This window comes from Herpailurus yagouaroundi, unplaced genomic scaffold (genome assembly GCF_014898765.1).
Source record: "Herpailurus yagouaroundi ecotype Mexico unplaced genomic scaffold, PumYag 197, whole genome shotgun sequence".
Lineage (NCBI taxonomy): Eukaryota > Metazoa > Chordata > Mammalia > Carnivora > Felidae > Herpailurus > Herpailurus yagouaroundi.
In genome coordinates this window covers 17,964,549-17,987,322 of record NW_024412428.1, presented here as the reverse complement: position 1 = coordinate 17,987,322, position 22,774 = coordinate 17,964,549, and the positions used below count along the sequence as shown (strand labels likewise).

Below are 22,774 nucleotides of genomic sequence, written 5' to 3'. Positions count from 1 at the left end.
ACTTCCCCACCTTTCAAATCTCTCCTGCAGAGAACTGACGCATCGCGTCGGGAGGGGAGTTTTAGGCCACGCCGGGAGTGACCAGTACCTAGAAATATGACCTGCCCGCTGGAGTGGTTGGTGTGGGAGGAGAGCTAGCCCACGTGGGGACACTGTCCTGGGAAATGACGGTCATGGGAGTCCATCGGAGCCCTTTGGGGCCAGGGGCCCGTCAGGAGTGTCCGTAAGCAGGGCGGAGGTCAAAAAGAGGACAGGTGAAAACCCGACAGCAGGGAGGCTTGGAGCGGGGCAACAGGAGGAAATGCAGCCAGGTAGCTATCAGCCATGAGCAGGAGGGCGGCCCGCAGGACCACGGCTCACGGAGGGACCTTCTCGCCAGACCTGGGGTCTAGGAGCAGGCATCACACATGTGACTCGCAGTAAGGGAAGAGCATAGCAGCAAGTGTGATTTGATGTTGAGTCACCCGAACTCTGGAACTTAGGCCGCTCTCCGCATATCCTGGCTCCACAAAGCCAGGGAGCCAGACCCAGGCCGAGGCTGCAGGTGGAGGTCAGGGGGCCCCCCCCTCTGGGGAGAGGAGGAATCTTGGCCAGGGAGGCAGGCAGGGCGATACTGTCTCTGCTCTCAACTCTGGCGTCTTGGTGGATGCCGCCCACCTTGACCTCTTGCCCATCTTCTCTGTGCCTGGCTGACCCTCCCCCTTCCATCAGTTCTCAGCCTAAATGTCACTTCCTCATGGAAGCCCTTCCCAGCCCCTTCACCAGGCCAGGAACCTTGTTTGGGGGCTCCCCCCCAGCCCCCAGTTGTCTGTAGAGGGATTTGAGCGATTACTTATTCCCCGCCCCTGCCCCAGGCAGGGAGCTCGGAGCAGGCAGGGCTCTTTGCTCACCCTGGTACCGTGGCACCCGGGAGCATCAGCAGGAGCTGAAAGAATGAGTCAATGAATATTCGCATAGGCCCACAGGACTTCTCTTAGATTCCCGTGACTGCCGTTTCCACAGGCATAAAAACAGTTGTTTAACTGCCCACTTTTCTCATTCCGTGTGTGCATGTTTTATCTAGACTCTGATCGCCATCAAAATAAGAAGATTGAGAATATGAGGCAAACGACAATGGTCCCTCCTCTGGGGGTTCGCTTTCTGTGGTTTTGGGTACCTGCAGCCAAGCCCAGTCGGGAAGCAGGTGATCGATCCTCCTCCTGACAAATTGGCGGATGATCCATAGCGCCTAACGCCACGTCTCAGCGCCTTCCGTTGTCCACCTGCCTTCGTCTCATTGTCTCATCGCGTAGGCATTTAATCATCTCACATCACTGCAAGAAGGGTGAGTAGAGTACAATAAGATGTTCTGAAAGAGAGACCACATTCACATAACTTTTATTGAAGCCTATTGTTGTAATTGTTCCATTTTATTATCGGCTGTTACTGTTAATCTCTCTCCCTGCGCCTAATTTACAAATTGAACCTTTTTCACGAGTATGTACCTACAGGAAAGGACATAGGACAGGTAGGGTTCGGCACGACCTGCAGTTTCAGGCATCCCCTCAGGGGCTTGGCACGTGTCCCCTGCGTGCGTGGATACTTCCCCCACCAACCTGAGCTCCGCATTGCCCCTGGGCAAGGTCGTATTGCAGACGTTAAATGAGCTTTGCAAATCTTCAGCTGACGGAGCCAGGAAGAAAGGGGGCGTCGGCTCCGCTTGGTGCAAAGCCCCCCTTCGTCACACGCGAGCCGCGTGTCGCCTGCAATCCTGACAGCCACGCGGTGCTCAGGTGGAGGTGACGCGAACGACCCAGGTGACCCGTGCGATTACATTTGTGAAAAGTAAGCTCCTCCACGAGGCAGCAAAGCGCGTCAAAATGAACGCCGCATTCAGGCCAGCGCACGGAGCAGTCGATATTGCTGTGAAAGCTCTTTGTTTCTCTCTGGCATGCGGGTGCGCAGGCTTTGATGTTAGAATTTTGGCTCATTAATAACTAATTTACATTTCCCAGACAGCAAATTGTGATCTGACACAAATTTATAAAAGAACTCCAAATGGTGAAACTCTCTTATACAATGAGTCCTTTGTGGGTTTTTTTTCCCCCTTCCTAAACTTAAGGAGTTTGTGATTAAAATTTTAATGCAATCATTGAAATCTCATGGGCTACTTAAAAATAAAACACCATGTTATTTCCTTCCTCTCAGAGATCATGACAACTGGCTGCTCCTCTGTGGGTGTTTTCCAATTGCTTTTTCATCTGCTCTGAGCCGCGGATAAAGTACGATGTCCTCGGTGAACCAGGGGAAGGGCATGGCCAAGCGGTTGGTCGTAGCAGAAGGCAGTGGTGCTGTGCTCTTCGGCTTCCTGATGCTTCCTTGCAGGTTGTGGGGTTGGCATATTTGTATTGCATTGTCTGGCTGTCTCTAGGAGCTCCCAGGGCTGATTCTCTCCAGGTGCCTCGAAGCCTGAATAGGTCATTTTGGAAACAAAGATGGCCTGATCAGGGCCATCGAGATAAGGGATGTTACGTGTTTGTTTTCTCCGGCCTACATCTTGGAGGACCCGCTGCCTCATGGAAAACATGGCAGGTTTTTTGGTGTTTTACCCCATGGTTTTTTGTTTTTGTTTTTGTTTTGAGAGAATACGGAGGTCAAGGGAAGTTGCAGACACGCTATTGAGAGACAAATCTAGGTGCATCTTGCTTCCCTTCCTCACCCCCGCCCCTCCCCCCTCCCTCTTTGCCACAAGCTTTGTCATCCTGTGAGTTAATGACTCACCGCTTAGTTGGGGAGGCGAGGCAGGGCTTCTCTCCTCGTGTTGGAAGGAGAAAATGCCATGTGCGTCCAGTCACCTGGAAACACCTTCCCTAGACCACAAAGGGAGGTCTGTGCCTCTGGGAGGTGAGAAGGTAGACCTGAGAAGTGGACCGGAGAGCTGGCCCTGGGCAGGGCAGCAGGGTGGGGCCGGGGGGAACAAGACAGCGGGTAGCTTAACCGATTGCATCACTTCTGGCAGGAGGCTCTGTCTACCGAGTTACTCTCTGCTTGGAGAAAGGGTTTAGGGAACAGCCACGGGCTTGTTGTGTGGAATGGAAACATACCCAGAATGAAAAGATTTTGAAACTGGCACCACTTGAGGTCAGATTTAAAATGGTCACACAGCATGAGCCAAATTGACTCCATGCAGAGAAGCACCGAGCCACCCCAGTTCCCTATATTATTTTAATAACAGAAAGAATGTATTAGGAATTCCAGGCGAGACCTCCACCTGGGCACAGTCCCAGATTCTAACCCATCTCTTCGTGCCTTTTCAAATGAGCCTTTTACAAAGAGGCTGCTTTTCTCTCCAACCTCTTCCGGACCAATGAAGGAATCTGAGATCCCCCTCCCAGCTTGCGTTGTAGGAAGCAAGAAACCGGAGAACCCTGCTCGGAGCAGGAGGCTCTGTGCACAGTTGCTAAGAAAACGGCACCGCTGACTGGGGTGGTCTTTCGTTTGTTAAATTAATTAAGCAAGGAGGCCATCACACTGAGGTGGTTCTAATGCCACGGACACCTTTGTAAGCAAACCCAAACCTAAGCCTGCAAGTGCCTCAAGGTTATAACATCAACGCATCAAGGACAACCTCTCACAAACAGCCACCTAGGCTCTAAGCTATAGCCGGCCAATAATTTCCTTACTTTGCTTCCACGTTTTCTCTAGAAAAGTCTCAGCCGAGTGCCTACCCGTGGAACGCTCCTAAACACTCCCAGTTTGGCACGGTCTGATAGGAATAGAATTTTGCTCAAATAAACTTACAATTTTTTAATATGCCTCAGTTTATCTTTAAATTTTTTTAATGTTTATTTTATCTTTGAGAGAGAGAGGGAGAGAGAGAGAGAGACAGAGTGCAAGTGGGGGAGAGGCAGAGAGAGAGGGAAACACAGAATCCGAAGCAGGCCCCAGGCGCTTAGCTGTCAGCACAGAACCTGACTCGGGGCTCAAACTCATGAACCACGAGATCATGTCCTGGGCCAAAGTCAGACGCTTAACTGGCTGAGCCACCCAGGCGCCCCAACCTCAGTTTATCTTTTAATGGGTTCAAAACAACAGGGCCTCTCCTGGGAGATGGCATGAGGCACAGAGCCCTTTGCCCTGGCTTGAATGTCAGGGAACCAAGAGGGGACTCGACTGGGGGGTGGTTTCTGTCCGAGTCAGAGCGACAGCTTAAAGGGGATGTCACTACATTCACCAGTCCATTCGCTCCACTGAAACGGCAGGAATCCCCCAGTGCCTGCAGACTGCTCGGAGAGCCTTGACGGAGTGAGGAAAGCCTTCTTGTCCTGACAATAATTAGGGTCTCTCTCAGCACCTAGAACGTTGCTGACATTTAAAACAGAGTGCTGCTGTCACGCTTGTTAATTTTACCCTCTTGGGTCCCAAACGGCTCATATGACACTTGACTATTTTTCCACATCACAGAGACCAGACTGGATTTTCTCGGAAGGCAATCAATTCTATTCCCAGCCCGAGAGGGACCAAAAAAGCAAAAAAATCTTATTGCTATAAACACAATAGGTGCCGCACTCAACTTCTGCGATCTGCGGGTAGTCTTTGGAGTCAGTTTAGGGTTGAGTGTTAGTTCCACCGCTTGCCTTGCCGCTGGTGAGCTTGGCTTTGTTACTTAATCTTCCTCATTTGTACGAAGCAGATGATAAGAGTTGTTAAGCAGATTAAATGCAAAGTTCTTAGCACATAGCCTGGCACATAGTAAGTGCTGCAAGGGGGCTGCTGGTATAATTAGGAGGCTTACCATGGAGTTAGGCATAAGAAGCCTCTGGAAGGGGCATCCGCTAAAATGATGAAGCAGGAACACCCTGAGCTACTCCCCTTATTGCCACTTCTGGGGGGATGTCACCATTGTTATTCATTGTTATTCAGGCGGTCAGCTTTCTGGGAGGTGTTTATGGCAGAGCCCACAGCCCTAGCCCGCATAGGACGAACCCTTTCTCTTTAGCAAGCCCAAGTATGGAGGATAAACTCCTAGAAAGGAAGGACCTCATGTGGTTTTTTACACCCCATTTTATGGCCAAGCAACACTTGGCATATTGTGGGCACTGCGTGAGTGTTTGTGGAAGGAAGTAATGATGGAAGGGGCAGAATGCAGAGGGCCGTGTGGCTATTCCTTGGTCAGACTCAGCTCCCCTTCTGCTGAGCACATCGGAGGGAAGCAGAGCTCATTATCAGTAGATACCGACTTGGTTCTTAGGGACTTGACTTTGGACAATTGCACAAAGTAAGATCTTTCTGTTATTATTCAAAGAAGCAGGTGTCTTAGAGCAGAGACTTCTCAGGGTGTAGAGAAGTAAGAAACGGTCCAGGTGAGAACTATATCTTGGTTATACTGTGTAAGGGTTTTCAATAGTTTCTTAGGGAGAGACAATTTAGGATTGAGTTCCATTGTCTAAGAATATCTAATAAAATACCAAACCATTGTCATTATAGAGCATAAGCCAGACACCCCTTCTGTGTCTTCTTGTCAAGTGCATAAGGTTTTCAGTTACAGACTTCTTTGCAATATCAAGATTCTGATGCCCAGATGGGTCAAAACTAGGTGTCTTAAAAATCTTAATTCTGTTTTGGCGTGATACATGGTACAGAGGCCTTGTCAGCACTCAGTGATAAATATCGTGTGTTATGTTTTGGCTTTGTTAATCTATATTCACATCCCCACTTTCGTTTTAGCCTCACGTCATTCATGAGAGGTTAGCAGGACAGGTAGGGCAACTAGTAATGTCCCGATTGTATGGCTGAGGACGGCAGGTTCTAGTTTACCATGTCTGCGAAGGGGTGGATACAGGGCCCAGCTGGAACCAGCACTCAGATTTCCCCAGTGCAGAGCTCTTTGTCTGTATCCCATATCCTGGTTTAATCCCTCCGGACTGCGGGCCTTGCACCTGCAGGCATGTCTGGGCCACACCTCTGTCTTTTAGACCAGTGGGTGGGTGATGGCTGTTGTAAGGAAGGACCCTGGAGGGGACTGTGATAATACCTGGTAAAGATTAAGGTGGGGAGGAAGGAGAGAACTTTATTTTTTTTTTAAATGAGTTTTGTCCTCAGTTGACTATTTCTTCTTTTTTTTTCTTTTATTTAAAAAAATGTGTATATGCATAATTTATTGTCAAGTTGGCTGACATGCAGTGTGTACAGCGTGCTCTTGGTTTTGGGCATAGATTCCCGTGGTTCGTCGCTTCCGTACAACAGCCGGTGCTCATCCCAACAACTGTCCTCCTCAATGCCCATCACCCGTTTTCCCCACCCCTCCCCACACCTCCCATCAACTCTCAGTTTGTTGTCTGTATCTACGAGGAGAACTTTTAAACCATCCATGCATACTTGGCTTTCGCTTACCAGCTATGTCAGTGTCTAGAAGATCTTGAGCCACGGGGCAGGTGCTGGACCATGGACCATGGCCTCTACGAACAGCAAAAGCAGCTGTGCCTTGTCCAGTGTCTTTGCACATCCAGATCCAAAGAACGTGGGAACATGATGATGACCACGGTGCCAGGTGACAGCTACAGCCACCACATTCTTTGGCTTTCATCAGATGACTAGCCTGTCCAGACAGAGCAGTGCCTTGCCGTCTAGGCCATTTGGTCAGTCCTTGGAAGGGCCTGGCCGCCTGAGAGTCAGCACAAAGCGGTTGGCGACAATTTCTCTAGCAGCTCTGGCTGTCGTGGTGAGTCTGCTGAGCGTTCATTCAGGATGCAAGTCTTGTGGCCTCTGAGATGCTTATGGTTGGTTGAAACCCAGATTGGATGGACCCGGGAGGAGAATTCTTACATGAGCACTTTGTGAATATACAACGTAGGTGGATTGAGGTGAGAGGGGACAGCCAAAATTTTAGCTCACGATGCTGATTGCTATCTCACAATGAGAGGAAGATGTTTTTAATCACGTGGAAACTGCCTCACTTTGCATGGGAGAGGCATTAGGATCTTCCATTGCCATCAATCTTGCGTTGCCTTGAGGTGAGGGCTGTTAGAAGAGCCAGCCTGACACTGTGCCTAGCACCTGGGAGAGCTGTGTGCTGTGACCAGAGAGCAGAGGCCTGCCGGCAGCCTGTTTCCTTGTTCTCATCAAGCCCGTCTGTGACGTCAAGGGGGTTCTCGTCATGACTCCCTACTTACCCTTCTGCTTCCTTCTTTCCCTGATGCGAAACTCAGAAGATCAAGTCATGTCACTCTTTGGTATCTTTGAAACGCATCTACTTAGATATCAAATAAATGTAGCAGTTTATTTTCTGAAGTGGATTTGACCCATTAGACATTTTTAAGTTTATTTTTATTTATTTTTGAGAGAGTGAGAGCACAAGTGGGGGAGGGGCAGAGAGAGAGAGAGAGAGAGAGAGAGAGAGAGAGAATCCCCAGTAGTCTCCATACTGTCAGCACAGAGCCCGATGCAGAGCTGAAACTCACGAACTGTGAGAGATCATGAACTGAGCTGAAACCAAGAGTCTGACACTTAACTGACGGAGCTACCCAGGCACCCCTGTTTTTGTTTTTAAACAATGAGGGTAGTCTCTGAATCCTGGAGGCCTCAAGTGAGAGTTCTGGGATCCTCCTTGGCCACTTTCTGTCTAGAGCTGTGGCTTAGTAATGTGCACTCAGAGACTGTGGTAACAGATTCTTCTCTGTGGGCTCCAGAGTGGCCTTGGGAAGGCCACTGTCCATCCCCTTGTCTTGGTACCATACTTCTCACCTTGTTTCCAAAACCAAATTTCTCAGGAAATCTGGAAGTCATGTCTAGTGATTTCTGGAAAGATGTGCGTCTTCGTGCAACCATTCTGATAGATTTCATTGAGCGTCTTATGTACAGAGAAGAACAGGTTGGAGCAATAGAAAAAATGCCCAACTGGGAGTCACGAGGTTCCTGCTTTGGAAGACAACATGGCGTGCAGGAGCCAGGATGGCCTTTGGAGTCAGACAGACCGTGGGGCAAATCTTAGCTCTCCAACTACATGACTGGGCATACTGGTTTTCTGGTCTGTCAAACGAGGCTGAAACCACTGCCTCCTAAAGTAGTTGGGGGGGGGAGGGGAGGTTACATGAGGTGATATATTTGCTGTTGCCTCCCAGATTAGTATCTCTAGTACTGCCAGTGCAGACCTGTCTCCTGAGTTTCAGACCTCAGTGCCCGTCCACACTTTGTACCAGCATGTCCCAGGCTGAACTCGGTCTTCCTCTCCCTTCTCCCCCAGACCGAACTATCCCCTTCCTCCAACATTTCATTTCAGTGAAGGGTTTCACCTGGCCTCCTGGAGCCTTCGCAAGTCTTCCTTCTCCCTCAGTCTGGAAAGTTCCATCAGTCACCAAACCCTGCCGACTCTGATCCCCCTGCCTCCTCGTATTCTGTCTCATCCTCTCCACCCAAGACCACTCTTAATCCAGCTCCTCAGCATTTCTTGCCTGGGTTACTGCACTACATTCCACTGTAAAATCTATACTACCGTCAGAGTGAATTTCCTGGTGTCACACATCTTAAAAGTCCATCATTCCTTTCATGAACTTCAAGGGTAAATTCAATTTCCTTGAGCTGGGAAGACGTGCTCACCACGAGCCGTGCCCCTCCATTCTCTCTAACTCCAGCCTTCACCTCTGCTGTGTTCTTGCTCTAGGCTGACACCAGACAGAAGCCCTCCCTGTTCCATAGGAGCGTCAAGCTCTCTGCGACTCTCCTCTAGGGTTCTCTCTGCCCGAAACACTTTTGCACTTGTGTGTACCTGGCTCACTCCCAAACACCGTTCAAGATTCGGCTCCGGTGTTACCTCCTCTTGGAGGAGCTTTTTCAAGCAGGCTGAGTTAAATCCTTTCTTTCGGGGCCATTACCATTTCATCTACTCACGCATTTATGGTCATGGACTTTTCTGGTCACCTTCCCTAGCAGGAAGGTTGGCAACATTGGCCCCCGCACAATGTTAAGCATTGGTGGACATTAAGTATGCATTTCTGGAACAAATGATTGAAAGGTATTGAAAGTGACTAGTACAGAGCCTGGTTTATGGGAGGAGCTCGGTAAAAGGATCTTCTCTCTGATTTTGCCGCTAAATAGCTAGTTGACTTGGGGGGAACCCTATCACCTCTTTGGGCCTCAAGGTTTTCATGAGAAAATAAAATTCATAGGTAATTTAACATAGACACATCCATATATATATATATATATATATATATATATATATATATATATATAAAATGTCAAAAAATCAACAGGGTGTAAACCTAGTAGTAAGAAATGAATGGCAGATAATTTATAATAAAAGTTCATGTATAATGACACTAAAAGACATAATGAAGTGGTCAGATTCTTGCACTTGGCTTGTAACAGGTAAATCTGGCTTTCAGTTAAGACCAAGTTGTGCTTCTACTTTTTCTTGAAATTTCTCATTCGGGAATGAAAGCTAAATAAAAATATTCAAGTAGAGTTAACTGTGAGGGGGCTGGCTGAAAATGCAGACTGATAGAGATGTTTTTGTCACGGTGACTAACACAATGCCCAATACCACAAGTGGCAATGCTGTTGGTGACATGATTTTCTTTAAATTTTTTTTTTAAGTTTTATTTACTAATTTTGAGAGAGACACAGACAGCATGAGCGGAGAAGGGGCAGAGAGAGAGAGAGAGAGAAGGAGAGAGAGAATCCCAAGCAGGCTCCGCTCTACCTACATGGAGCCCGATGTGGGGCTTGAACTCAGGAAGCTGCAAGATCATGACCTGAGCTGAAATCACGAGTCAGATGCTTAATCGACTGAGCCACCCTGGCGCCCCTGGAGACATAATTTTCTAAATGAATATCCCAAAAGGGCAGACGATGCTTGATAACGTTCCACATAAAATGCAAAGCATCGCTTTTTTTTTTTTTTTTTTTTACTTTCGATGTACTTACATTCTTGGGAAATTCAGTATGTACCAAAATTGAGCCAAAAAAGTGTTTATATTAAAATGGAGTTAGGCACTAGGCTCAGTTAATTATACGTGGGTTTTTCACTTACATGAATGTCCATTGCGGACTGTAGCAGTCCCCCATGGTGTGGGACCTACTACACTGTAAGGGACGTCCAGCATTTCTGGTCCCTACCCATTAAAGAGTAGTAATGCTCACTGTATCGATGAGACACTAAAAAATACCTACGCGTGCAAGTTTCTAAGATGCCTTCTAAGTGTCTTGTAGGGAACTATGTAAGCTGCATTATCCAACAGTGAAACTCTCTGCCTACATATCTCTTCTCGGTGGAAAAAATGCACATCATTTGTCTAAAGCTGATTATTGTAAAGTGAATTTACTTCCTATAATTAAAGATTTGTAGCGTTCCAGAGAAAGTCCCTTCCTTGAAGTGAAGGATGAAGGTGCTAAATGAATATACAGATAGAAGCAATTTATGGTCATTGGGATTTGGTTTCATCTTCTTGATGGCCACTTGCCTTTCATGTGTCATTTTTTTTTTTTTTTTGATCCTCATCCTTTATCCATTCTCACCTGAGTAATATTCTCTTTGCTCAGGAGGTTTCCTGTTTCCATACTTTCAAGATTGAGAAATTTGTTCCCATTCTCCTGCATTCTTTTTTTTTTTTAATTTTTAATGCTTTATGTATTTTTGAGAGAGAGACAGAATGTGAGTGGGGGAGGGGCAGAGAGCTTGGGAGGCACAGAATCCGAAGCAGGCTCCAGGTTCTGAGCTGTCAGCACAGAGCCCGACGTGGGGCTTGAACCCACACACCATGGGATCATGAGCCGAAGTCAGCCACCACCTAGGTGCCCATCCTGCATCCTTGATATTTATAATTCAAATTGCTTCGTGATCATTGGTTGCTTGATCACCTCCCCCCCCTTCTGTAGCATGCACTCCTTTTAGATTTAATTGTTATCCCCCTCAGCTGAGTTAGGATTAGTTTTTCAAGTGTGTTTCCACTATGAGTAAAGACCTTGTTACCAAATTTATTGTATACCTTAAAAGCAGGGTCACATGTCATTCACCTTGGTATCCCCAGACCTACCTCGGTAATCAGCTGCTAGCCAAGTGCTGAGGTAACATTTGCTGAAGGAATGAATGAATGGAACATGTGATGTGCTTCAGCCTTAAATCTTGCAAGTTTCACGAATCAGAGATGTGAGGTTGTGTACAACAGATGAATCTTCCAAGTCAGAGGTTTTGGCAATTTGAAATTCCATAATATTGAATCTATTTAAAAGGTGCAGAAATGTTTCCTTGTACATTGGGTCTCCCTTTCTGTTGGCGGTACCCACCATTCCACCAGGCTTCCCAGCAGGAAATTCTGGAATCTTCTTCGACTCTTCGCATGTCACACCGACCGGTCGCCAAGCTTTGCTTTGCAAAGTCTCTCAGATCTGTCCCTATTCTGCTTCTACCCGAGGAACTGTGTCATCATCTTATGCTTGAAGTCTAGCTAAAAGAACTCGATCGGAGTTCTGATCTCCAATTTCTCTCCTCCCAAGATGACTTTCACCATGTAGTTGATGTGCACACAGGGAGCCACCATGGCTCTCTCTTGCTTAGAGTCAAGTCCAACCTCTTAGACCCAACTTTTCCCAGCTGTGCCTACAGTCAGATTGCACCCCTTCATTTTTACCACTCCCCCTACCTCCCGGCCAGCTGTCCTGCAGTAAGCCTCATTTCTTTACCAGTCGCCATACACCTTCTTGCTTTTATGACTCTTCTTCTCCTCTTCCTCCTCCTCCTCCACTGCTGCTGGGAAAACTTCTTTGCTTCATATCCATATAGGCTGCTTCTATCTTCCTGCGATGTATTCTCAAGACTCCAGTGTATCTTGAATTCTCTCTGCAGCCTGTATTACGTAACTGGCTCTTTATAATTTGCTACAACTCTTTGCTTGCTTTGTCTACTCATCTCCTTATAAGACCGTGAGCCTTTTCTTAGGGACTGGTGTTCATTTGATTTGTAAATAACACCAAGCTTACCACAATACTGGGGCTATAAAAAGTGCTTCACAAATATGTTATCTCTAACATATGAACACGGTTGTAGTTTTGGTGTTTAGAGTAGGGCTCAGCAAATTTCTTCTGTAAAGTGCCAGATAGTAAATGTTTTAGGCTTGTGGGCCTTATGGTCTCTATCACAACTAGTCAACTGTGCTACTGTAGTATGAAAGTAGCCATAGGCACTGTGTACATGAGTGAGTGCAACTCTGTCCCAATAAAACTTTATTTACAAAAATTGGTTTGGCCAGCAGAATGTTTCCTGACTCCTGGCTTATATAGTATGGTATTAATGAGGCCCATATTGGGGCGCCTGGGTGGCTCAGTTGGTTAAGTGCCCGACTCTTGGTTTGGGCTCAAGTCATGATCTCCTGGTTCATGGGTTCAAGCCTCGTGTTGAGTTCTGCGCCGACCGTGCAGAGCCTGCTTGGGATTCTCCCTCCCCCTCTATCCCTGCCCGTCCCTGATTCACGCTCTCTCTCACCCTTCCTTTCTCTCTCAAAATAAATAAACTTAAAAAAATTTTTTTGGAAGTGAGGCCCAGGGGTGCCTGGATGGCTCAGTCAGTTAGGTGTCTGACTTTAGTTCAGGTCATGATCTTGCAGTGCGTGAACTTGAGCCCCGCGTCGGGCTCTGTGCTCATGGCTTACAGCCTCCTTCGGATTCTCTGTCTCCCTGTCTCTCCCCCTCCCCTGCTTGTGTTCTGTCTCTCTGTCTCTCTCAAAAATAAGTAAACATTTAAAAAAATTTTTTTAAAATGAGGCCCATATCAAGACCCCTTTTGGGTCTCTTGGTGAGCTTAGTTGCAATACTAAAATTTCTAACTCTGGCCAATAGCCCTGAGGAGAGTGTCTTGTCACCACTGGACAACTGATCGAAGCAAAGGGACACTTGGCTTGTGTATCACTCAGCTCCAGAACCGCCACTGGGACAGCCCTCTGGAAAAGCAGATTCTTTCTCGGTCACATGCATCCTCTTGTGTTCCTATTGGTAGGAAAGAAAGCTGCCCCCCCCACTTTTTTTTTTTTTTTTGAGGATCTGCTGTGTGCTAGGTATTTTATATGTTTGTTGGCCATCCTTTCAGTGAGTGAAATTATCCTTTGAGGTAACAGTGCTATTTCCACTTGTCAGAGGAAGAGACTGAGGCGCAGGAAGGTAAAGAATTCACCCAAGGTCACAGATAGGACCTGCCGGGTCCCACATTGGTCTTTCTGATACTAAGTTTGTGCTCTTTTCACTCCACCATCACGAAGTTGCTATCCTAATACTTCTGGTACTGGTGCATGAAAGACCAAACAGAATGTAATGTTCCTGGCAAGGCAGACTGATGTAGCAAGTTGTATTTATGGTCTTATGGTCTTCGTGGAATTTCTGCTGTCAGCTTTATTAATTATTACACCGCTCCTTTTACAGTCACTAGAGCCTTCCAGTGAATAACAACACCCTGACATTGTCAAGTGTATCTGGATCTCAGCAATCTTGCTTTGGAAAGAATCACTCCTAGACATACCAATATTTTTACACAGCAGTAAATTGTTACACAATTGTGGCCTCACTTAAGCTAAAAGGAGATTTAACCGGGAGCTAGAATATTAATTTTTCTCATTTTCCCTCTTGCTCTATTTGTCTTGCGGTAAACCAATGTCAACCTGACTGGATTTTGTAAACCTTGTCACCTCTTCTCTGCAACTGATAGCCAACCTCAGGGAAAGCCAGTGGTTCAGGGATGATGTTAAAGAAGACGAGGTAAGTAATTAAAAATCCCTTTAGATCCAGATTGTATTACTAACTCTGGAGGGGGTGGAAATAAAGGGGAACAAAACATACTTATTTTAGGATCTTTAAGTTTTGGTTTCCCGAAGCCAAATCATTGTATTTGCTATTTGTTTTATCTTCTTGCCCAACCATGGTATAAGTTCAGATTCTTTCTTCCTTTCTTTCTTGTGGTTTTGCTTTTCCCCTCTCTTTCTTCTTCTTCTTTCCCTTCCTCTTCCCCTCTCTCCATTTATGTGTCTATCTGTATGTGTGTTCATCCATCCGTCTACTCCTTCATCTCTCCGTGTACCCCCCCCAAGGTTTACTAGTATTCTATGGGCTGGGGTCTCCTATGGAGCCACCAAGCCTGTCTCCCCTGTGTCGTATCCCTCTCACCAGATGCGGACAAATACCTGCCTCCCCAAACAGCCATGGGTCTCGTCCTCTATAAAAGAACACAAGTACGCAGATGATTTATCTTCTGTAGCTGTGTCTATCGTCTCCTTATCCCAGCATTCCTGTTACAAAGATCATTTATTGTTCGATTGAAGATTCCAGGAGGTTCAGGATAGTGGGAAATGAGTCCCATTGCACTTGGTGCCTTTTCTAGTGATTTCCCAAAATACTGGATTCAACAGCAACAGCAACAACAGCATTCAAAAAGCACACCGCAACTGCCAGCCATAGAAGTTTGCAAATCTGAAAGATCACTATCCTCTCCTAGTGCTGAATACATGCTAATATGTCATACTCTGAGCACATGAAAACCAGGGACCTGCTGGGGGATGCTTCAGTTTTGGACCAAAAGGCTTCAAAGGCTTACAGACCTTTAAATGAGGCTTTGAAGTAGAGGGTGGGGTGGTGATGACAGCCAGCTCACCCTTCTGTGTGGCTATTCTATTATTTCAGGCTTTTGATTTCCAGCTGCAAAGCAAACAAGGACCCGGGGGCTCTGACTTACCCCAGGTTATCTTTGTAGACAGAAAGGGCTGAATTTCCAACTAAGCCAAAGACAGAGCTAATCAGTCCAGTTTATTATATATTCAGGCATCTACAAACTCCTCCTTGTTTTGATTTCATTATAATCACAGTGCCCTTTGCCATTGCTTTTCGGCGTTGTGAAAATTAAAGCCTAATGAAATGTAATGCTTTGATTATATACTGTGGTGGAAACCATTGATTGGCTAACTTCATCATTCTCAACCCTCTTACTCCCTCCTGCCTCCCACAATAGAGAGTGCACCGCATACTCACTTCCCCAGCTACATATGCAGCTAGGGTGGTAATGCGACCCAGTTCTAGCCAATGAGATGTTAGTCCTGCTGGCTTTTGAAAAACTTTATTGCTTTCCCTGATAAAGGGGGCATTTGTGCTGGTGTCACCTTTTTTTTTTTTTTTTTTTTTCCTGTCTTATATGCAGATAAGAAGCCTGGAGCTTCTGCAGCCATTTTGTGACCAGTGATAATCATGATGGTGCAAAGTGAACATAAGAAAGATGCTAGAAATGGTGGGAGGAAAAGACAGAATGAGCTTAGGTCCTTGAAGGTTTAATTGAGCAGCTGGACCATCATTAAACACAACCAGCCTTTGGACCCCTTTGCTATTTTAGAAAAAGAAATCCCTATTTGTTTCAACCACTGTGAATTGGGTGTTCTGTTATTTGTAGCTGAAGGCATTCCTAACTGATACAGATATAAGTGCCAAACAGTGGGAATACCAGGAAGTTTTACTGCAGGAGGCACAAGTTTTACTGCAGGAGGCACAAGTTTTACTGCAGGAGGCACATTTTCATCACCATTTCAAATAAAGGGGTACAGTTTTGTTTTTTTTTATAAACAGCAGTATTTCACTCTCCAGGTAGGGACTACCGAAAACATTAAGTGACTGCCCCAATTAGAAACAGATAAATGAGTACCTGAAAAAATATAAAAACCGGAACATGAATTTTCACACAAATTCTTGTTCTTAATTCAAACAATTGCTTAAAAAAGTTAGCCTTAAAAAAAAAAAGCAATACACGAATATGCCTTCATTTAAGCGCATGCTCTCAAGCGAGTTTTTTTTTTTAACGTTTATTTTTGAGAGAGAGAGAGAGACAGAGCATGAATGGGGGAGGGTCAGAGAGAGGGAGACACAGAATCTGAAACAGGCTCCAGGCTCTGAGCTGTCAGCACAGAGCCCGACGCGGGGCTCGAACTCACGGACCACGAGATCGTGACCTGAGCTGAAGTCGGACGCTTAACTGACTGAGCCACCCAGGTGCCCCTCAAGCGAGTTTTAAAAGAAAAGTGCGATTAGGGTTTCCGGAGCTTTTGGAGCCCGTCTTCACGGTAGGCAGCAGCCAGGTTCTGCTGAGGGTGATGTGTGATTCCAATTGCATCCTTCCTGTGAGCGGTCAGAGTTCTCTCCCGTCTGCCAGCGACTGTTCTCACACAGGAGACCACAGGGCCCTCCCCTATGCAAGTAGATCCATTCATCACGGGGAGAGAGGGTTCAGCAAACAAAATCCCCACCTGGTCTCCAGTCAGAGCAGAAGCTTCTGACCGTCTGCCCCTGCACGCTCGTGACGACCCTGGTGCTTGATCTGTTGATGTCACAAAGTACTCGAGGTTTTCAGGTTTCAGTGTCAGATCACACTGTCGACAGTGATATCCGTCCCCGAAGTGTTGCCCAGGGATTGAAAAGTATATGAACATTCGGTGGCACTTTACAGTGCCATCAAAGGATGCACTAATAATACAATACAATGTCCGTCTTGTATAAAAGTTGCTTCATCAACAAAAGGGAAATGACATGAAGTGCCTTCAGGGTTTTTCCAGATTTTAAACACATGAATTCTAATTGTCTGGTCAAAAGAGGATTTGACTGCTGCCCTTAGAAAAGCTTAGACAGGGGGAACCTTTACTGGGTGCCCTTTCAAATCTCCTTAAACACTGTCCACTCTGAATCTTCCCCAAGGATTATGTCGAACTTCCGCTTTTGGCCACGTGACCCACTTTTAGCCTTCATTAGTCTTCTATTAGTCAATGAGCATATCTATGAAATACTGAATCTGGCTTCATAGATCTGACCTCTGTGATCCTTGTGGGTTGGCTAATGCGTTATTCAGTAACTAATGAAGCCCCCCAAAATACGCACAAACGAGTGTAGCATTCTCATTGAACACTTTCTCACTCATTTCATCAGGATAGCGTGTTTAATGCAGCGTGCTGTCCTCCCTCAGGGTTTCCAAGGATACCGTAGACTATTGGAAAACCACGAAGTTATTAAAACCCTAAGTTATAAGAAGTTTTAATGGAAAATATTTTACAACACACATACCATTCCCTGTGTGTTAGGAACACATACAGACAAGACATTCTGGGTAATTTAAGTCCACAAACCTGCACACTTTACCCACAGCCAATATCTTGCTTTTCTCTGAATCAGACATAGGAATTCTCAGGTACAGTTCTTTTTGTGTTCAGCCTGCATGGTTTCCTGAGAATCCAGAGGAAATGCCAAGTTGTAGAGGAGGCAAGAAATTCTCTTCTCCCTGTTTTCTCGGGCTGGGCAGCTCTTACTGCTTGTCTCTCTCCCTCTAAAGCCAGCAAGTCACTAAATCCATTTTTTTATGTTACCAGAAGAACTTTATTACTTTTGTTTGGTGTTCCCCGAAGGGTAATTACATGTGATCAACAAGGCAAGCTTAGGATTTGGTTTGGTTCCTAATACCCCTTTCTCTTTTTATATGCTTTTATTGAAGAACCACTGACCTAATTCAGAGTTAAAAGAATTCCTCTCAGTGAGAATGAAATATTACAAGGATGAAATACAAGTCTGGAGAGCCGTATGCTGCTTAGATGTCATCCTAAAATGAGAATGTCAGTGTGCTTTGAATTCAGGAACAGTTTAAATAGCATGATCATCTAGTTTCCAGAATGTGCTTTCTCCATGTTTCCAGAGTCTCGTCTGGGAACCTCAGTTTTAGAACTTTTCATTGCATCAGGAACGCTTATGTGTGTGCCTGCCTCCCCTTCTAGTCCGTGAATTTCTAGAAGACACTGGCGGGGTTTGGTTTGTCTCTGCATTCCTCCACATTTCCTGTCGTAAGATTTTATACTCACAGGACAATGATAAAGTCTGTAGAGCCAAATTCTATCTGTGCAGTTCTAGCTTTGCCGTTTCTTGATCTTTGGGACGGGTGACCTCTGAGTCACACACTCAGATGATTCTTAACTAGGCTTCCAGACTGCCTTAAAAGATCAATTTGTTAGTATTACCAAGCCCTGATTACTTGGTGTCATATAATTATACTGCAACTCACCTAAAAATAAGCAGCATATTTAAATGACTCTAACAGAATTTGGGTGAGTAGATGATGTACACAAATGTCCCTGCTCCTCCTTTCTTGGTGGATAAAATTAAATGCATCATTAGTAAAGGTTGAATCCTTCCAATATTGACAGGCCTCACTTGAGGCACACACTTGAAATTTGGATTGATACAGAATATAAATCTAGGGCATTATTTTTTCCCTTTCAAATTGGTCTGGAACTAACATTCCTTTAAATAGTAAATTTAAAGTCTGACTCAATTTTTAAAAAATCAATTATAGGCTGTGAAAAAGAAAACAATAAGAATTTGCTAAAAGTGGCTATTTGGGAGGAGGAGAATCAGCAGCCTAGGAGCTAGAGATGGGAGGGGGGAAAGACTTATTTCTCAATGAAACCCCCTTGTGTGCATAGATTACTGATTGAAAGATAGGCATAGGGGCACCTGGGTGGCTCAGTCGGTTCAGCGTCGGACCTCGGCTCAGGTCATGATCTCGCAGTTCGTGATTTTGAGCCTCGCATCAGGCTTGCTGCGGTCAGCTCAGAGCCCGCTTCGGATCCTGTCTCCCTCTCCCTCTGCCCCTCTCCCACTTGTGAGTGTGCTAGTGTTCTCTCTCTCTCAAAAATATATGAACATTAAAAAAAGAAAGGTTGGGGCGCCTGGGTGGCGCAGTCGGTTAAGCGTCCGACTTCAGCCAGGTCACAATCTCGCGGTCTGTGAGTTCGAGCCCCGCGTCAGGCTCTGGGCTCATGGCTCGGAGCCTGGAGCCTGTTTCCGATTCTGTGTCTCCCTCTCTCTCTGCCCCTCCCCCGTTCATGCTCTGTCTCTCTCTGTCCCAAAAATAAATAAAAAACGTTGAAAAAAAAAATTAAAAAAAAAAAAAAAAAAAAAGAAAGGTAGACATAAACAAATTTCAATACGATTTGGAAAAATAACAAATTTAGGGGACCTGTGCAGCCCGATCCTAGGATAAACTATAAAGTTGAAGTATTTGGGATAGTGTGGTGTTGGTGGAAGGAGAGACATACAGGTTTAGATTCGTGAAACAGGCACAGACTCCAGACACACAGACACACGCGGATGGCCAGTTGATTTTTGACAAAGACACTAAGCTGACTTGTTTCAACAACTAGATATCCACGAGGAAAAAAGTAAATGTCGACACTTGCCGTGACACAAAAAATTAAGTTAAAATAAATGGTAGACCTAAATGTAAGTCTAAAACGATAATAGCATTCTTGGAGAAAAGATAGGATAAAATCATTGTGACATTGGGTATACAAAGAGTTCTTAGGGCACAAAACCCACAGAATAAAATGAAAATTTGATGTAATGAACTTTATCAAAATGAAAACAACTGCTTTTCAAAATAATACCATTAAGATCATGAACAGCAAGTGACAGACTGGGAGAAGATACATGCAAAACATGTATCTGATAAAGAAATTGTACCCAAGAATATGGGCAAAATATTTAAAGACACACTTCACAAAGAAGATGTGCAAGTGGCCAACAAGTGCATGAAAAGAGGTTGAACATCAATACTCATCAAAGGAATGCAAATTAAAACCATAATGGAAAATTGAGATGACTGATAATACCAAGTATTTGTGACGATACAGAGCAGCTGTAATTCTTGTATGTTGCAGCCGGAAGGTCAAATTTACTGCTACTTTGGAAAACACGTTGGCCATTTCTTGTAAAATTAAACATACCATACACCCCGGCAATACCACTTCTGGGTATTTGTGCAAGAGTAATGAAAACATGTTATGTGTTCACATGAAGACTTGTACTTGAGTGGTGTATTAGTTTCCTGGGGTTTTGCAACAAATTACCACAAACTGGTGACATTAAGCAACAGGAATTTATTCTCTCATGGTTTTAAAGGCTAGAAATCCAAAATCAAGGTGTCGGCAAGGTCATGCTCCCTCTGAAGGCTCTAGGGGAGAATCAGATCCATGGCTTTCTTTCAACTTCTGGTGCTTCCAGAAGCCCCGGGCAATTTGGGGCTTGTAAATGCATCATTCTGATCTCTGCCTCTGTCATCATGTGGCCTTCTCCTTCTGTGTCTCTGTGTCTGTATCTCTTCTTTCTTTTTTATTTTTTATTTTTTATTTTTTTTAATTTTTTTTTTTCCCCAACGTTTATTTATTTTTGGGACAGAGAGAGACAGAGCATGAACGGGGGAGGGGCAGAGAGAGAGGGAGACACAGAATCGGAAACAGGCTCCAGGCTCTGAGCCATCAGCCCAGAGCCTGACGCGGGGCTCGAACTCACGGACCGCGAGATCGTGACCTGGCTGAAGTCGGACGCTTAACCGACTGCGCCACCCAGGCGCCCCATGTATCTCTTGTTTCTTATACAGACACAGACACCCATATCAGATTAGGGCCCACCCTAATGACCTCATTTTAACTTGATTACATCTGCAAAGACCCTATTTTCAAATAAGGTTACATTCACAGATATCAGGGTTGAGGACTTCAGCATATCTTTTCAGGGAAACACAATTCAACCCAAACGAATATTTATGGAAGCTTTTGAAAAAAAAAATTTTATGTTTATTTATTTTTGACACAGAGAGAGAGAGAGCGCGCACGCGCGAGCATGAGCGGGGGAGGGGCAGAGAGAGAGGGAGACACAGAATCTGAAACAGGCTCCAAGCTCTGAGCTGTCAGCACAGAGCCTGACGCGAGGCTCAAACTCACAGACTGTGAGATCATGACCTGAGCCGAAGTCAGATGCTCAACCGACTGAGCCACCTAGGAGCCCCTATTCATGGCAGCTTTACTGGAAACACCTCTTTGTGGAAAAAACCCAGATGCCCATCAACTGATAAATGGCTAACAAATTGTGGTATATCCATACAACAGATTATTATTCAGCAATACAAAGGATTGAATTACTAATACACATAACACATGTGAATTTCAAAAATATTTTGCTGAGTGAAAGAAGCAGACACAAAGGAGTACATCCTGTATGATTTCATACACCTGAAGTTCTAGAAATGACCAATCTTATCTATAATGACAAATTAAAACAGATCAATGTTTGCCTGGAGCTGGGGTCAGGGAGTGTGGGATTGTTGGATTGACTGCAACTAGGTAATGGGGCACTTTTCATAGAGATGGAAATGTTCTATGTGTTGGATTTGATGGTGGTTATGTTGATGTACAGTTTATCAAAATTCACTGAACCGAACACATTTTATTTTATGTAAATTAGATCTTAAAAAAATTTATTTGGAAGCTCAACTGCAAATGTAACCTGTGGCATAAAGCAAGACTCATATTTGTGAATTTGTTCACATTCTTGTATTTATTTAAAATAGTGGTGAGCTCCTGGGGTGCCTGGGTGGCTTAGTTGGTTGAGTGTCCAACTTTTGATTTTGGCTCAGGTCATGAGCCAGGCTCATGGGCTCAAGCTCTGCATCAGGCTTCACGCTGATGTGTTTGGGATTCTCTCTCTCTCTCTCTCTCTCTCTCTCTCTCTCTCCCTCCCTCCCTCTCCCTCTCCCTCTCCCCCCCTTCCCCCTGACCTTCTCCCCAACTTGCTCTGTGAAATGAAATGAAATGAAATGAAATGAAATGAAACAAAGAGTGACTGTGGCACCTGTGGGAGGTGCTTGAATCTACTCGTTCACCACTGGAAGGTGAGGGGGATGTCTGTGTTTTTGTCTGTTCGGCATCTCTTTACCCTTCTCCTGGAAATAGCACCCCCTCCCTTTCCTTCTTTTACCCATCTGTGCCTTCTTCACTCCAGTCACATGGTTTTAGGGGGACCTCCAATTGCAATGCACTTCTCTCCTGTTGCCGCCTCTCTTGTCCATTGTCCCTTTCCCCTCTCCATCTCCTTCCTGCTCTGCCAGCGGGAGCACACGGAGGACGCTGAGCTGCAGTAGAGAATAGAAGCGCAAGCTGGAGCAAAGCCTCAGTGAAAGGAGGAAGACGGAGAGAATGTCTTGGAAACAAAGTCTCTGGCTTTGGATATCTGCCAATTATCCCTTCCTCCTCCATCATTCCTGGCTTCTTGAGCCAATAAATAATAAAATTCCCCTTTTTGTTAAGTTAACCTTCTTCCGATTTCAGCTAAAAGATCTGAAAGACACATAGGATTTATAAAAAATACTATTAATTCTTATTAGCCTGCCTCATATATATATACATATATGACTATTTCTAGAAGTACATTCACTAGTCCATAGAGCATTTTTGAGTTGTCAGTATTCCTCTTCACAAATGTCACCGTGGGCTCCCCACCTCTCCTTACTTTAGAGGTCGTATTGCTTAGCATGTTGGAAATCTGACCTTTTCCTTTCTTTTCTCTTCTTTTTGACTTTAATTAAATGAAATAAAGTTGAGTTAGATATTTTGGTGACTGCTTTACTAGTTGCTGTATGCTTAGCATGAAGGTAGTGAGTTAAACCTAAATTTTTATTTTTATTTTTTTAACATTAAAAAAAAATGTTTTTATTTTTGAGAGAGACAGAGAGACAGAGAGACAGAGGATGAGTGGGGGAGGGGCAAAGAGAGGGGGAGACAGAATCTGAAGCAGCTCCAGGCTCTGGGCTGTCAGCACAGAGCCCGATGCGGGGCTCAAACCCACGAACCGCGAGATCATGTCCTGAGCCAAAGTCGGACACTTAACCGACTGAGCCACCCAGGTGCCCCATATTTTTATCTATTTAAAAAAAATTTTTTAAATATTTATTTATTTTTGATGGAGG

At 45.2% G+C, this 22,774-nt stretch overlaps 1 long non-coding RNA gene across 1 annotated transcript in view; it reads left to right on the top strand.

Annotated features, from left to right (window-relative positions):
• Window positions 1-22,774, top strand: part of LOC121012889 (uncharacterized) — a 280,849-nt gene that overhangs the window by 68,321 nt on the left and 189,754 nt on the right. The window contains exon 2 of the long non-coding RNA XR_005782382.1: window positions 1,064-1,324. This is a non-coding gene — a long non-coding RNA (uncharacterized LOC121012889). The remainder of the gene's footprint in view (window positions 1-1,063; window positions 1,325-22,774) is intronic.